This window comes from Rhincodon typus, chromosome 6, assembly GCF_021869965.1.
Source record: "Rhincodon typus isolate 14 chromosome 6, sRhiTyp1.1, whole genome shotgun sequence".
Taxonomy (NCBI): Eukaryota; Metazoa; Chordata; class Chondrichthyes; order Orectolobiformes; family Rhincodontidae; genus Rhincodon; species Rhincodon typus.
In genome coordinates this window covers 93727968-93743394 of record NC_063337.1, presented here as the reverse complement: position 1 = coordinate 93743394, position 15427 = coordinate 93727968, and the positions used below count along the sequence as shown (strand labels likewise).

Sequence of the window (15427 nt, the reverse complement as noted above, 5' to 3'; positions counted from 1 at the left end):
TGTTATTGCAGGGAGGGGGTGTGAGGGATGAGTTGCGGGAAATGCGGGAGACACGGTCGAGGGCGTACTTGACCACTGAGGGGGGGAAGTTGTGGTCCTTGAAAAACGAGGACATCTGAGATGTACGGGAGTGAAATGCCTCATCCTGGGAGCAGATGCGGCGGAGGCGAAGGAATTGGGAATAGGGGATGGCATTTTTGCAGGAAGGTGGGTGGGAGGAGGTGTATTCTAGGTAGCTGTGGGAGTCGGTGGGCTTGAAATGGATATCGGTTTCTAGGTGGTTGCTGGAGATGGAGACAGAGAGGTCCAGGAAGGAGAGAGAGGTATTAGAGATGGTCCAGGTGAACTTAAGGTTGGGGTGGAAGGTGTTGGTGAAGTGGATGAACTGTTCGAGCTCCTCGTGGGAGCATGAGGTGGCGCCGATACAGTCATCAATGTAATGGACGCCTTCTGGTCTTAGACATGGCTGCCAGAGAAAAATCTTCTCATGATCTACTCTGTCTATGCCTCTCATGATTTTGAATACTTTAATCAGATCACCTCTCATCCTCCTCAGCTCCAAGGAAAACAAACCTAGCCTGTCCAGTCTCTCCTCATAACTGAGACTTTTCACCTCGAGCAACATTCTGGTGAATCTCTTCTTCATTTTCTTCAGTGCAATCACATCCTTCCGATAGAGTGGCAAGCAGATGTGCACACAATGTTCCATCTATGGCCTAATCAATGTGTTATGAAGTTGTAACAAGACTTCCTTGCTTCTATATTCTATACCTCAGCTAATGAATGCAAGCATCCCATATAGCTTCTTCACCACCCTGTCTACCGGTGCTGACACATTCAGGGATCTTTTGAACCTCTACACCAAAGTCCCTTTGTTCCTCAGTACTTTCTAGGGACCTACCATTCATTGTGTATGTCCTTCCATTATCAGACCTCTCAAAATGCATTACCTTGTACTCATCAGGATTAAATTACATCTGCCACTGCTCTACCCAATTACCAGCTATTCATTAACAGACTGTAACCTGAGACCATCCTTCTCACCATCTGCCACAAACAGCCTGTTAGTTCCCTTTAAAATTGAGTCCCCTTTACTAAAGCTGTCCCAACCTTCCTCCCCTACTGTGCAGCAGAGCCAATCATGGTACTGGCAACCTGGCTGTTGCTACTTTCCTCTGAGAGGTCACTCCCCACAAACAGGATCCAAGATGGTATATTTGTTTGAGAGAGGGATGGCCACCAGGGACTCTTGCTCTGCCTGCCCATGCCTACTAGTCTTTCTGGTGGTTACCCAATGCTTTTCTGCCTTCTCCATTTATTGTTTGCTCCTCCCCTCTCAGCCACCTCATCTTCAGCGTATCGCCCAACCTTTTCGTAGCTACAGTCAGTTCTGAAGAAGGGTTACTGGACTCAAAACATTAACTCTGCTTTTTCTCCACAGATGCTCGTAGACATGCAGAGTTTCTCCAGTAATTCCTGTTTCAGATTTCCAGCTTCTGTAGCTCTTTGGCATTCCTGGCTGTGTATCCCTTACTGTGGTGTGACCAGCTCACTAAATATGCTATCCATGATATCCTCAGTCTCATGGATGCTCCATATTGAGTCCCTCCGCAGCTCCACCTGCTCCATATGATCAGTCAGGTGCTGCAGCTGAACACACTTCCTGCATATGTGGTCACCATGCACACTGGAAGTGTCCTGATTTCCCACATACTGCAGGAGAGCACTCCACATAACTGAGTTCTCCTGCCATTGTGAACCTTAACAACTACAGACAATAAACTAGGAATCAATTACTCAACCTTACCCACTGCTCAGCAAAGCAGATTTCTCTCTCTCACTCTGTCTGTCTCTATTCTTAACAAACAACAAAAATAAGGACTTCACACTCTGTTTCCCTCCCGATACTACTCCATTAGTTTCTAAAGCTGATTCTGAAGAAATCAATCCTCTAGTTTTATTCTGGGATCTAGTTCGAGATGAGCTCACACTTGCAAATATCTTTTCCCTAGGGTTGGGGAGTTCAAAACTAGGGAGCATACTTTTGAGGTGAGAGGAAAAGGATTTAAAAGGGACCTGAGCGGCAACTTTTTCACATAGAAGGTGGTTTGTATGTGGAGTGAAATGCCAGAGGATGTGATGGATGCAGGTACAGTTACAACATTTAAAGACATTTGGACAGGTACATGAATTGGAAAGTTATAGGGGGATATGGGGCAAATGCAGGCATGTGGGATTAGTTTAGTTTTTGAAATCTCGTCAGCATGAACAAGTTGGACCAAAGGATCTGTGTCTGTGCTGTATGGCTCTGTGACTCTACAACTTAGTTAGAGATGGAGTTGGACGCATGCTTTGTATGTTTAGTCTGTCAAAAGCATATTGTTTGAGATGGAGACAACCAAAGTTTGAAGCTATCATTTGTTGGGGAATTGCATCACATGGTTTTTGAAAGGAATATTTTGCTTAAAAAATCATTTTATCTGTTGAAATCAGCTACCCTTCCCCTTGTTTAATGTAACCCTTCCTCTTAACCACTTTCCTACTGCAATACTTATACCGAAGAAATGACCTTGATTTTTCTCTTGACTTCTGTAGGAATGACTCAGTTTAGTTTGTTTTCCCCACATGGTGATAAAGAGTAAAACAAACAGTGTGTTGTGACATGCACAGCATGCAATTAAAACAATATTTAGTCGTGAAATGTATACAGTTCATTGAACAGCATTAAAGATAATCTTGCTACAGCATAATTAGTCTCTGAACCTAGATTTCTACATTAATAGCACATCAGGTACATTTTAATAAGCCTCATTAGGGTCTAATGCTTCATCTGTATTACCTATGGAGCAGCTAAATTTTAGTAGAGTTTTCCATTCACAGAACTACAAGAGTACAAATCTAGGTTAGTCCAGAATTAAAGTTAGCCAAGTAGAACACAAAATTCCACCAATTCTAACTCACACCAAGTCTAGTTCACTTGTGCTTGCTGACCTCTCTGGCTTCTGGTTCAGCAAGACCTCTTTTGAAATTCTCACTGACATATTTCAATCCCTCCATGGCCTTGTCACTCTATCTGTGAAAGCTCTTCTGTCCTACAATTCTCTGAGATCTCTATCATCCCTCAGTGCAGCTTTTTGCTCATCACTGATATTCCACATTCCAAAAGAAGGCACTTCTGGCAGTGCCACATTGGAGTGTAAGCCTGGTGTTTTTTGCCCTGGCATGGGACCTGAACCTGCATCCTTCTGACTACAGAGCCATATGTGTTATCCACTGAGATATGTCTGACAGAAAAAAAATTATCACAATATTAAATGGACAAATATTCAACAGCATGTTGTTCTGTCATTTGACGATTATAGATGTTATAGCTAGTTTGAGGTGAAGAATGAGATAAACATCCCTCCTTGGGAATTAATTATAATTCGTTGGTGACCTTCGTCATGATCAGTCGGTCTTCTGCCATTCTACTGTTTTTGACATTTCCGCACCTTAGTGATATAATGTGTACAGTATCTGTTCAAATTATTCTGCATGATTGATTAAATAGACTAAGCCAATGTACTTTCTAGTATAGACGAATGAGAGGTGATCTCAATGATATATATAAAATTTTTAATGGGCATGATAGGGTAAATGCTGAAAGGTTGTTTCCCTTGGCTGGAGGGTCTAGAACTGGGAATCACAATTGCAATTATAAGGGGTCAATCATTCAATACTGAGACAGGAAGAAATTTCTCCACTCAGAAGTTTCTGAACCTTTGGAATTCTCTTCGTAGAAAGCTGCGGATGCTCATTCGTAACTTAAATCTCTAGATTTTTCTGTACTAAGGACATCAAGGATATTGGATGAACAGTGCAAGAGGGTGTAATTGATATAAAAGTTCAGCCATGATCCTGTTGTACAGCAGATTAACTTGAGAGACCAAAAGGCCCTCTTGTGTTCCTGCTTCCTATGTTCTTGTGAGGCAATATTGTGTTATAATGGTTAACACCCTTTTACAAGTATCAAGGGAAATGAATGGATGAGTAATAGAAAATGATGGTGCTGAAAGTAACCAGTAAATTAACGTAGCTCCTCTAATGTCTAAATTGTCCAGAATGCTTCACAGCAATGTGATCAGACATGACACTTCCATTAAGGCAATATTAGGCTAGGTAACTAAAAGCTTAGTCAAAGAGGTAGGTTTTAAGGAATGTCATAAATAAAGAAAATAATGTAGAAATCAGAGAGATTTGGGTTAAGCGGGGCGGGACGAGGTACAGTCCAGAGTTTAAGCCTAGGCAGGAGGGGCAATTAACATCAGGGATGAATCAAAGTAGAAAACAGTGCCAATTTCACTTAAGTTATGATAAGGTTTCTCAAATGGGAGAAATTGGCTTTGCATTAAACAACTGACAATTCTGTTAGATAGATATAATCTGGACCTTCAGGATGTTCATTTTATGCTTCAGAATTTAATTCACAGATTCCATTACTAGTGTTCACTTATGTAAACATATTTTCCTGGCTTCCCCATTGGTACTTGTGCCTTCAGATGTGTAGGCCCTAAGCTCTAGAATTCCATCTCTAAACTCCTCGACTCTCTGTCCAAATTGATTGGTGTTATATTTTGTCTGATAACACACCTGTGAAGCACTTAAAGATGCTTTATAAATGCAAGTTGTTATTCAGAGTTGTAATCTTCCAATTTCCTTATGGAGTTGGCTTTGTGTAACCACATTGAAGCAAAGATCATTGTAAGCTGAATATGTGTAATGTCAACATTTACCTTTTGATGTAGTAATTATCATGATCTACTGTGGCTCAGTTCTCTGGAAATCAAGTCCCACTATTTCCAGAGATGGGTCCCGACCTGAAATGTCAACTTACCTGTTCCTCTGATGCTGCCTGGCCTGCAGGGTTCCTCCAGCTCCACACTGTGTTACCACTACTTCCAGAGTTACCACAAATATGAGGATTCAATGAAACTATCAAAAATCCTAGTTTGTCTCTGACTGACTGCTACCCAAGACAAAAGCAAAACCACAACAGATTACTTCAGTAACAATAAAAAAAGCGATTTATTTAAACACTTTTACCTTTAATCAGGATAGCAAAAGAACAAGATGGTTAATTTATTTTAAATTAATTTTCCATTTTTAAAACTCAGACACACAGTACCACCCAATCACATAAATGGGGAAGAAAAACCAGGGAAAGGACAAATATTATGCGTGGAGGGAAAAACAATAATTTGAGGAACACAGTTTTGTATCCACCAACCCAAAATCACAAAACTAGATGCTTTTCCTTTGTTCGATGATGGCTCAATATTTTTTGCACAGTGACAATCCATCTTTGTTCACTGGTTGCTTGGTTGAACACAGGGGATTTTTTTCCTTGTAAGCTTTTGTACTCTTCTTGAATGCAGTTTCTCCCCGCTGTTTTGACAGGCAGCTGGGGAGGGCAAACTTTCAGAACAAAAGAACAGCGAGGGAATAAGTGCTGATCTTGCAAGATTCTCTGGCTTTTGTCTTCTTCTGTTTTCATCCTCCCTCACAGAGCCTGTGTTAAACTGCAACTGGTCCAGTTAAAGAGGTGTTACTATGTTGAGCTCACTGGAGTATTCAACAACTGGCACCAATTGAAGAGCCAATCAAAATTCTGACTCTGGGCAGCGTTGTCCTGAACACGCAAAGGTGCTTTGTCAAAGTAACCAAAGTACCTTTGATGTTGAGATATCAGTTAGCTTCACTTATGTTTCCAAAGCTGCTTACAATTCTTTGTATCTTCACTCCTTTTAAAATAGTGCCCATTTTTCTCATTTTCAGTCTATTGTCCCAAAAATAAAAACAATGTTTACAGATTGCTAATATATTACGCAGTTAAGCAGCATTTTGTATTATTTGAGGGTGACATCATTTATTGTACGCGGTGCAGCAATGCTTGCAAGGTGTTTATTTTTCAGAATATCACTGCAATGCCTTACACATCCATGTTAGTTTCATATGCTTGACATTTTATTTCCTAGGGCTTGTGACATGCATTCAGTGGTTTAAGTCTTTAAGGATCAGTCAGTGTCTGATTATCAATGAAACCACCAGAAATCCACAATTTCCACAAATGAAAATTTAAAGAACTGACATTTCTAACAGACTGACATACTTGATGGATGTAAGGGATGTCAGAAATGATATAGTGAAGATTATAGGAGAATCTTCACACTTAGTTTTTAAGCATGGTTGATCTGGTTACTTAATTTTATTGCTGCTTACAGTAGCTGTGGTGGAATTCATGACTCCCTCACCACTGACTCAAAACTAAATGCGGTCAAGTCCCAGATACCTCACAGAATCACAGAATGGTTACAGGACAGAAGAAGGCCATTCAGTCCACTGTGTCTATGCTGACTCTACTGTGGTATTATGCAACTAGTACCATTTCACAGCCCTCTGCACATCATAACATACAATCTTTCTTTTCAGGTAATAATCCAATTTCACCATGGATGCTTCATCTGAAGCTTCCTCCACTTGTGTGAAGAAGTTTTTCCTCATGTCCCCATTGCTTCTTTTGCCAGTTGCTTTAAATCTGTGCCCTCTTGTTTTCAGTTCTTCCACCAGTGATTGCAAGTTTTCTCCATCCACTCTGCCAAGATCCGTCAAAAGTGATTTTGAATACTTATGTCAAATTTCCTCTTAAATTAAGTCTTCCAATGTTAACAATCCCAACATCTCCAATCTATCTACATGATTGAAGTTTTTCATTCCTGCACCATTCTCATGAACCTTTTCTGCATTTTTATTAATGCCTTCTAATCTTTGCAAAAGTGCAGTGCACAGAAAATACTCCAGTGGAAGCAGAATTAGTTTTTAAATACCTGAACACAAGAATCCAGAGGAACTCTCCAGTGCCGTACGAGAGAAAGCTGTACTGTCAGAGGTTCTGTTTTTCTGTGAGTTATTCATCCAAGGCCTTGTTTGCTCCCTCGTGTGAACATAAAAGGTTTGATAGCATTATTTCAAAGAGGAGCAAGAGAGTTATCTTTCTTGTCCTGTCCAATATATATCCCTCAACTGACATCATTAAATACATTATCTGGTCAATATCCCATAGCTGTTTGAGAGATCCTACGGCACACAAAATGGCTGCACAATGGCAATACCATTAAAAAATTCATTGGGCAGACTCTTACAGGCACCTCAACGATTTGGGCTATGGCAGGATTTGGCGTAAAATCATGCAAGAAGTCCAGCGAGGCAATCTCAACATCAGGAGCAATGCACTGCATCTTTTCTGTTACTGCCAAGTGGCAGCTTTCTCTCTAGACAATAGACAGTTAACAGCTGAGGGGCATTATATCTTGTTAAAATGCCTAATTTATATGCAGCCCCCTACCTTACAAAACAGATTAAACAAGCTAGATGTGAGAATTCTCGACATGGAAGTCGGAACAGATACCTGGCAGATTCAGATTGCTGCTTGCTCCAAATGACCTCCATGATGAACACTGGGTATCAAAACTCCATGGGCGCTAGCCACATGCACCCAGTGTCCACAGACATTGGCATCCAACATGTGCTAGCCTCTAAGAACCCTCATGGCATATCTCCAATCTACTTATCATTTGCTTCTCTACTTCAATTTTGCACCTCAAGCTGCACCAACAGTTATTGTTGTAACACTGCTGCAAGGACACTGTGTGCTCAGGGACACGCAGCCATCTCCTGAATCAGACTGCATCTCAGAGCTATTTTTGCTTGCTCTCTCAGTGCTCACTCACTTTGAACCTACCTGGAGACTCACAGTGTTCCTGCCATGAATGGCCTTTTTGTGCTGTGCCCCTCAGCTAGCGATACCAAGTTCACAGTACTTCTGTATTCTCATGCCATTTAGTGCAGACACAAAGCTTGTCACGCTTGTCAACAGGCGTCAGTTAATTCAAGAGAGCTAGTCTTTGGTCAGAGGGTCCCCTCACAGTAAGCCAAGGGCAGCTTTTTCAGTCCAAGGCTGGGACATGGTCAGTCAGCATCTCGTGCGGTCAGATCAGGATATTTTTCCATATAAGGATAAGGAGCCAAATGACAGACAGTCACCATCCATCTTGACTGTTTCTGCCCTGTTTTCCTCTTGAAATGAGAGAATGAATTACTAGTGATTAAAGTGGATGGCACAGCTATTACTTTTGGTGCAGGTGGAAGGTGTCCCAAGTGAGTAGGCAGAGAGCATGCAGTGTTACTGTTATTGGGCGTTGGGGTGGGTGACAGTGTGTGAGAGAAGATGTTGCAGGCAGTAGGAAGAGAAACATTGGAAAGTTACTATTGAATCTGCTTCCATCACCCAGGTAGAAAAGATCTCTGATTGTATAGGGTGCAATCAACTTGTGGAAACTATCAGGCTTTTGAAAAGAAGAGGTAATGTTTACTAAGTTTGGGAGGCAGCACATAATTTTTACTGATATTAGTACAAATTCACTGCTGTATCAGAAATGAATCCTGCAATATATCACAGTAATTGGCACATGATGGCTCAGTGGTTAGCGCTGCTGCTTCACAACACCAGGGACTGGGTTTAATTCCAGCCTTGGACGACTGTCTGTGTGGAGTTTGTACATTCTCCCTGTGTCTGCGTAGGTTTCCTCTGGGTGCTCTGGTTTTCTCCCACTGTCCAAAGATGTGCAGGTTAGGTGGATTGGCCATAGTAAATTGTCCATAGTGTCCAAAGATGTGCAAGCAAGTTGAATTAGCCATGGAAATGCAGGGTTACAGGGAGAGGATAGAGGGGTGGGTCTGGGTGGGAGGTTCCTTGGAGGGTTGGTGTGGACTTGATGGGCCAAATGGCCTGCTTCCACACTGTAGGGATTCTATGATTCTAATTCATTAAACAAAATTACAGAAATAGAAAATAAATTCAAGAAAAGCATTGGACTTAAGCATAATTCTTAGCAAAAGTTGTGATGTAAAAATTACTAGAACAAAGAACAAAGAAAATTACAGCACAGGAACAGGCCCTTCAGCCCTACAAGCCTGCACCGATCCAGATCCTTGATCTAAAGCTGTCACCTATTTTCCAAGGATCTGTATCCCTCTGCACCCTGCCCATTCATGTATCTGTCTAGATACATCTTAAATGACACTATTGTGCCCGCCTCTACCACCTCCGCTGGCAACACGTTCCAGGCACCCACCACCCTCTGCGTAAAGAACTTTCCACGCATATCTCCCTTAAACTTTTCCCCTCTCACCTTGAAATCGTGACCGGTAGTAATTGAGTCCCCCACTCTGGGAAAAAGCTTCTTGCTATCCACCCTGTCTATACCTCTCATGATTTTGTAGACCTCAATCAGGTCCCCCCTCAACCTCTGTCTTTCTAATGTAAATAATCCTAATCTACTCAACCTCTCTTTCATAGCTAGCGCCCTCCTGGCAACATCCTGGTGAACCTCCTCTGCACCCTCTCCAAAGCATCCACATCCTTTTGGTAATGTGGCGACCAGAACTGTACGCAGTATTCCAAATGTGGTTGAACCAAAGCCATATACAACTGTAACATGACTTGCCAACTCTTGTACTCAATACCCGGTCCGATGAATGAAAGCATGCCGTATGCCTTCTTGACCACTCTATCGACCTGCGTTGCCACCTTCAGGGTACAATGGACCTGAACACCCAGATCTCTCTGTGCATCAATTTTCCCCAGGGCTTTTCCATTTACCATATAGTTCGCTCTTGAATTGGATCTTCCAAAATGCATCACCTTGCATTTGCCTGGATTGAACTCCATCTGCCATTTCTCCGCCCAACTCTCCAATCTATCTATATTCTGCTGCATTCTCCGACAGTCCCCTTCACTATCTGCTACTCCACCAATCTTAGTGTTATCTGCAAATTTGCTAATCAGACCATCTATACCTTCCTCCGGATCATTTATGTATATCACAAACAACAGTGGTCCCAACACGGATCCCTGTGGAACACCACTGGTCACAGTTCTCCATTTTGAGAAACTCCCTTCCACTACAACTCTCTGTCTCCTGTTGCCCAGCCAGTTCTCTATCCATCTAGCTAGTACACCCTGGACCCCATGCGACTTCACTTTCTCCATCAGCCTACCATGGGGAACCTTATCAAACGCCTTACTGAAGTCCATGTATATGACATCCACAGCCCTTCCCTCATCTATCGACTTTGTCACTTCCTCAAAGAATTCTATCAAGTTGGTAAGACATGATCTTCCCTGCACAAAACCATGCTGCCTGTCACTAATGAGCCCATCTTCTTCCAAATGTAAATAGATCCTATCCCTCAGTATCTTCTCCAGCAGCTTCCCCACCACTGACGTCAGGCTCACCGGTCTATAATTACCTGGATTATCCTTGCTACCCTTCTTAAACAAGGGGACAACATTAGCAATTCTCCAGTCCTCCGGGACCTCACCCGTGCTCAAGAGTGCTGCAAAGATATCAGTTAAGGCCTCAGCTATTTCCTCTCTCACTTCACTCAGTAACCTGGGATAGATCCCATCCGGACCTGGGGACTTGTCCACCCTAATGCCTTTTAGAATATCCAACACTTCCCCCCTACTTATGCTGACTTGACCTAGAGTAATCAAACATCTATCCCTAACCTCAACATCTATCATGTCCCTCTCTCAGTGAATACCGATGTAAAGTACTCATTAAGAATCTCACTCATTTTCTCTGACTCATCGCATAACTTCCCTCCTTTGTCCTTGAGTGGGCCAACCCTTTCTCTAGTTACCCTCATGCTCCTTATGAATGAATAAAAGGCTTTGGGATTTTCCTTAACCCTGTTTGCTAAAGATATTTCATGACCCCTTTTAGCCCTCTTAATTCCTCGTTTCAGATTGGTCCTACTTTCCCGATATTCTTCCAAAGTTTCATCTGTTTTCAGTCGCCTAGACCTTACGTATGCTTCCTTTTTCCTCTTTGCTAGTCTCACAATTTCACCTGTCATCCATGGTTCCCTAATCTTGCCCTTTCTATCCCTCATTTTCACAGGGACATGTCTGTCCTACACTCGAATCAACCTCTCTTTAAAAACCTCCCACATATCAAATGTGGATTTACCCTCAAACAGCTGCTCCCAATCCATATTGCCCAGCTCCTGCCGAATTTTGCTATAGTTGGCCTTCCCCCAATTCAGCACTCTTCCTTTAGGACCACTCTCGTCTTTGTCCATCAGTATTCTAAAACTTACGGAATTGTGATCACTGTTCCCAAAGTAATCCCCTACTGAAACTTCAACCACCTGGCCGGGCTCATTCCCCAACACCAGGTCCAGTATGCCCCCTTCCCGAGTTGGCCAATTACATACTGCTCTAGAAAAACCTCCTGGATGCTCCTTACAAATTCTGCTCCATCTAAGTGAATCTCAGTCAATGTTGGGAAAATTAAAATCTCCCATCATCACTACCCTGTTGCTCCTACATCTTTCCATAATCTGTCTACATATTTGTGCCTCTATCTCACACTCACTGTTGGGAGGCATGTAGTACAGCCCCAACATTGTTACTGCACCCTTCCTATTTCTGAGCTCTGCCCATATTGCCTCACTGCTCGAGTTCTCCATAGTGCCCTCCTTCAGCACAGCTGTGATATCCTCTTTGACCAGTAATGCAACTCCTCCACCCCTTTTACCTTCCTTTGTATCCCGCCTGAAGCATCTATATCCTGGGATATTTAGTTGCCAATCTTGCCCTTCCCTCAACTAAGTCTCAGTAATAGCAATAACATCATACTCCCAGGTACTAATCCAAGCCCTAAGTTCATCTGCCTTACCAGATGAATGGCAAAATACTCAATGGCAAAATCCCAGTGAGCTGTGAAACTATATGTAAAGGTGATGATAAAGATGAGATAAAGATGATGAGTGGTCAAGTTGGGCTAGCATCAGATGCAAGGGGTGCTATTAGTGCAGGCTAAACAGTTAATAAGGTGAGTTTGAGACAATAGAGTGAGAAAACTAGTTGGGGTTATATATAAACGCAAAATACATGCAGATGCTGGAAATCTGAATCAAGCATAGAAAATGCTGAAGAACCTCAGTAGGTCTGGCAGCAATTGTGCAGAGAGAACTGAATTAGTATTTTGAGTATGGTATATGTTCTTCATTACTGTGAAATATGTTAGTCTGTTGGTAATGGCAATCTCCACAAACTGAACATGGTTATGGGACATTCTTCAAATCCCTAAATGGTGTAAGTATTAATTTAGTTAAAGTAACTGTTAATAATCATGCAAAAGCAAAGTACTGTTGATTCTGGAAATCTCAAAAACACAGGTCAAACACCATCAGTGAAACAGTGTTGATTTTTGGGTCAAAGATGTGTTCACACGAAAGGTATTTAGCTGTGATGCCAACTCTGTTTCTTTCTCTATGAATTCTGCCTGATTCTTGAATGTTTCCAGCACTTTCTGTTGTTATGGTTAAGGTTGGTTTTAGATTTGTGCCCAGAGGAAAGAGAGAAAATGAACTGATATCTTTCAAAACGTAACAAAATATATGATGGCAACTTGTTCTCTCTTCTCTATCTTTTCAACCAGAGTTCCAAATATCTCTCTCCAAATACCTCTGTTTTTGATTCAGTGTTAATTTTCCTCATGATAAAAGTGGAATGTAGTAGGAAAGCTCAGTAAATCTAACAGCATCTGTGGGAGAGAAACAGAAGGCTGGACATTTATGGGTTTTTTTTGGCTTAGTGTCAATTTCATCAAATTCCATGGAATTTTTCTCTCTGTGAGACCCCAACTAGTTTTCTCAATCTGTTGTCTCAAACTCGCCTTATTAACTGTTTACCCTGCACTAATAGCACCCCTTGCATCTGATGCTAGTCCAACTTGACCACTCATCATCTTCAAAAGAACTCAATCCTGCCCAGATTTCCCAGAACAGACCACTATCCTTGGTGCCCATACGATCTTTAAAGGGCTATTGTGCACCCAGACAAGCACTGTCAGTGCTGCACGGTTGATGACATTTTCCTTGGATGTTTCAGACAAGGGGAAATTGATGCTCTGTATTGTGGAAAGCAACAGGAAGTTCTGGTCAATGGGTTGGTGCAGAGTGGTGATATCCCCATCCCCCAGGACCAGCAGAGGATGCCATGCCTTAGGCTCTGCCAATTTGATCCAAGATTGCTACTTGGGTTAGTGCAGTTTGGGAGAATGTCCAGCAGTGAAAGAGAACGTTAATGGCTCAGCCAGGGTAAGTGACATCATCTCCCCTCTTCTACCTCACACTCACTCCATCACTGCTCCTGCACCCACCTCCCAGCAAGGCTCATGCTCTACCACTCTCACTAATACATGCAACATTTTCCCTCACTCACTGTCAAGCACTCCAACCCTCATTCCTAACTCTGCATGGCCTTTTTGCCTCCTACTCACTCCTTGGGACATCTTTCCCCCACCTCTGCCAGCACTAACAGCTGTACCACTCACTGTCATCTCATTCAATCCCTCCCTTTCTCTCAGTGCAAGAGAAAAAAAGCCCACAGTAGAGCAGAATGAGCCAAGACAAATGGTACGCTGGCCAACATTTGGCTCCTCGCCCCTACGAGGAGAGAATCTTGACTGTGACCACCCCAGGTAACCGACTGATTGTGTCCAAATTTCTGAACTGATATCAGAAGCTGCTCTTAACTTATTGTACCAGGACACCCTGACTAAAGTATGTCTCTTTGGACCTGACTGAGGACTTCTGACAATTGTATCACGGGCTTCTTGCCTTTGTGTCTGTGCCAAATTGCAAGGCAAGACAGAAGTACCGTGAGCTGGGTAGCACTGGCCAGGAGTGGGGGCACTGCATCCCAGTACTAGTCCAGTAACTGAGCTGGGTGCAGTGTCTCTGCAGCATTGTTGCCATGCTAGTTGCCAGTGCACCCCAAAGTGCTGCTTCTTTCTCTACAGATGCTGCCAGATCTGTTCAGTATTTCCAACATTTTTCTCTTATTTCAGATTTCTAGCATCTGGAGTACTGTGCTTTTATTTTTTCTTGTGTCTCTATAATGTTTTTTGGCAGGGTTGTTTCTATGTTACAGCTGCCATATAAATCAAAGATGTTTTGAATTAAAATGTTGGTGTATAATAAGAAGGGCTTTTAAATATTACTTAGTGACCTTTGATGGCGCAGACTTAGATTTTGTAGTTTATTATTTAATAATATATAGCACTTGCTTAAAAAAAGTTACATTTAACACCCTATTGTTTTTGCGAGATGTTCAAAACATTCCTACAACCTCAGACTTTGATTTCTAGGTAACCTCAGACACCTGAATGGATGAGATGTGGATTTTGATTGTATAGATATTTGATTTCCATTTTTTGAGGCAATTGGCAAAAGACCTAGAAGGAAGATGAGGAGAATTATGTTCCATGCAGTAAGTTGTGATCTGGAATGCACTACCTGAGAGGGTGGTGGAAACAGATTAATTCAGGTCTCTCAAAAATGAATTCACAGAATCATTGCAGAAGGAAGCCACTCAGCCCATCATGACATATTGGTTCTATTACTTAGTGCCAATCTTCTGCCTTTTTCCCATATCCCTGCACACCATTACTATCCAAATAATAATTCAGTGCCCTCTTGAATGTCTCAATTGAACCTGCCTGCACCGAATTTCCAGGCAGTGCATTCTATACCCTAACTACTCATTGTAATTAAACAATTACTCGAGAAGCAAAACATTACAGAACTACAGGGAGAAGCAAGGGGTTGGGACTAACTGGATAAATCTTTCAAAGAGCCAGCACAGGTATCAATGGGATGAATGGCCTCCTTCTATGCTGGATGATGTTCTGATCACTGCTAATTGTGAGAAGCATGTGTTACAGAATTCAGTCTGTTACGTTTTGGCTTTAGGTACATTTGAAATCTAATCTTTGTTCAGACAATGTTGAAATTCTAAACTTTAAATTTTTTTTTAAATACTGCATCTTCTATCACTGGAATTTAATCCTCCACTGATAATTCTGAGATTAAAATACAAATAGGAAACTGAGTGCAGTCAGAAGCAGATAGAAGAATATCCACATCCAAAGTTAAAAACCTAGGAATAGGAGAGGGTTGTTCAACCTCTCGAGTCTATTCCACCATTCAGTGAGATCATAGTTGGTTGTGTTTCAATGCCATTTATCCACATTGGTCCTGTAACCCTAATGTGATTAACCAAGAGAAATCTATGAATTCTATGCAGCGGGTTGCAATCTCTATAAAGTTCCTGATGTTCTATTGAACAACATTTCTAGTCTCAGCATGGAACATTCAGTTTAACACTCTTCAGGTGATCAGTTCCCTTTACTGTAAAATAAGTCTTCAGTTTGGTGTCTTTTCTCTGGTTTGTGGTAACGTTGTTGAATTATTAATTTTCTCTGTGGCAGCCACATAAGACATTGGGTTTATACCATGGCGGTTCACTCTGTGT

General features: G+C 42.0%; 1 protein-coding gene across 1 annotated transcript in view; it reads left to right on the top strand.

The window, feature by feature from the left end:
• fgf14 (fibroblast growth factor 14) overlaps nucleotides 1–15427 on the top strand; it is a 458969-nt gene that overhangs the window by 153758 nt on the left and 289784 nt on the right. The gene's annotated exons all lie outside the window — the stretch shown is intronic.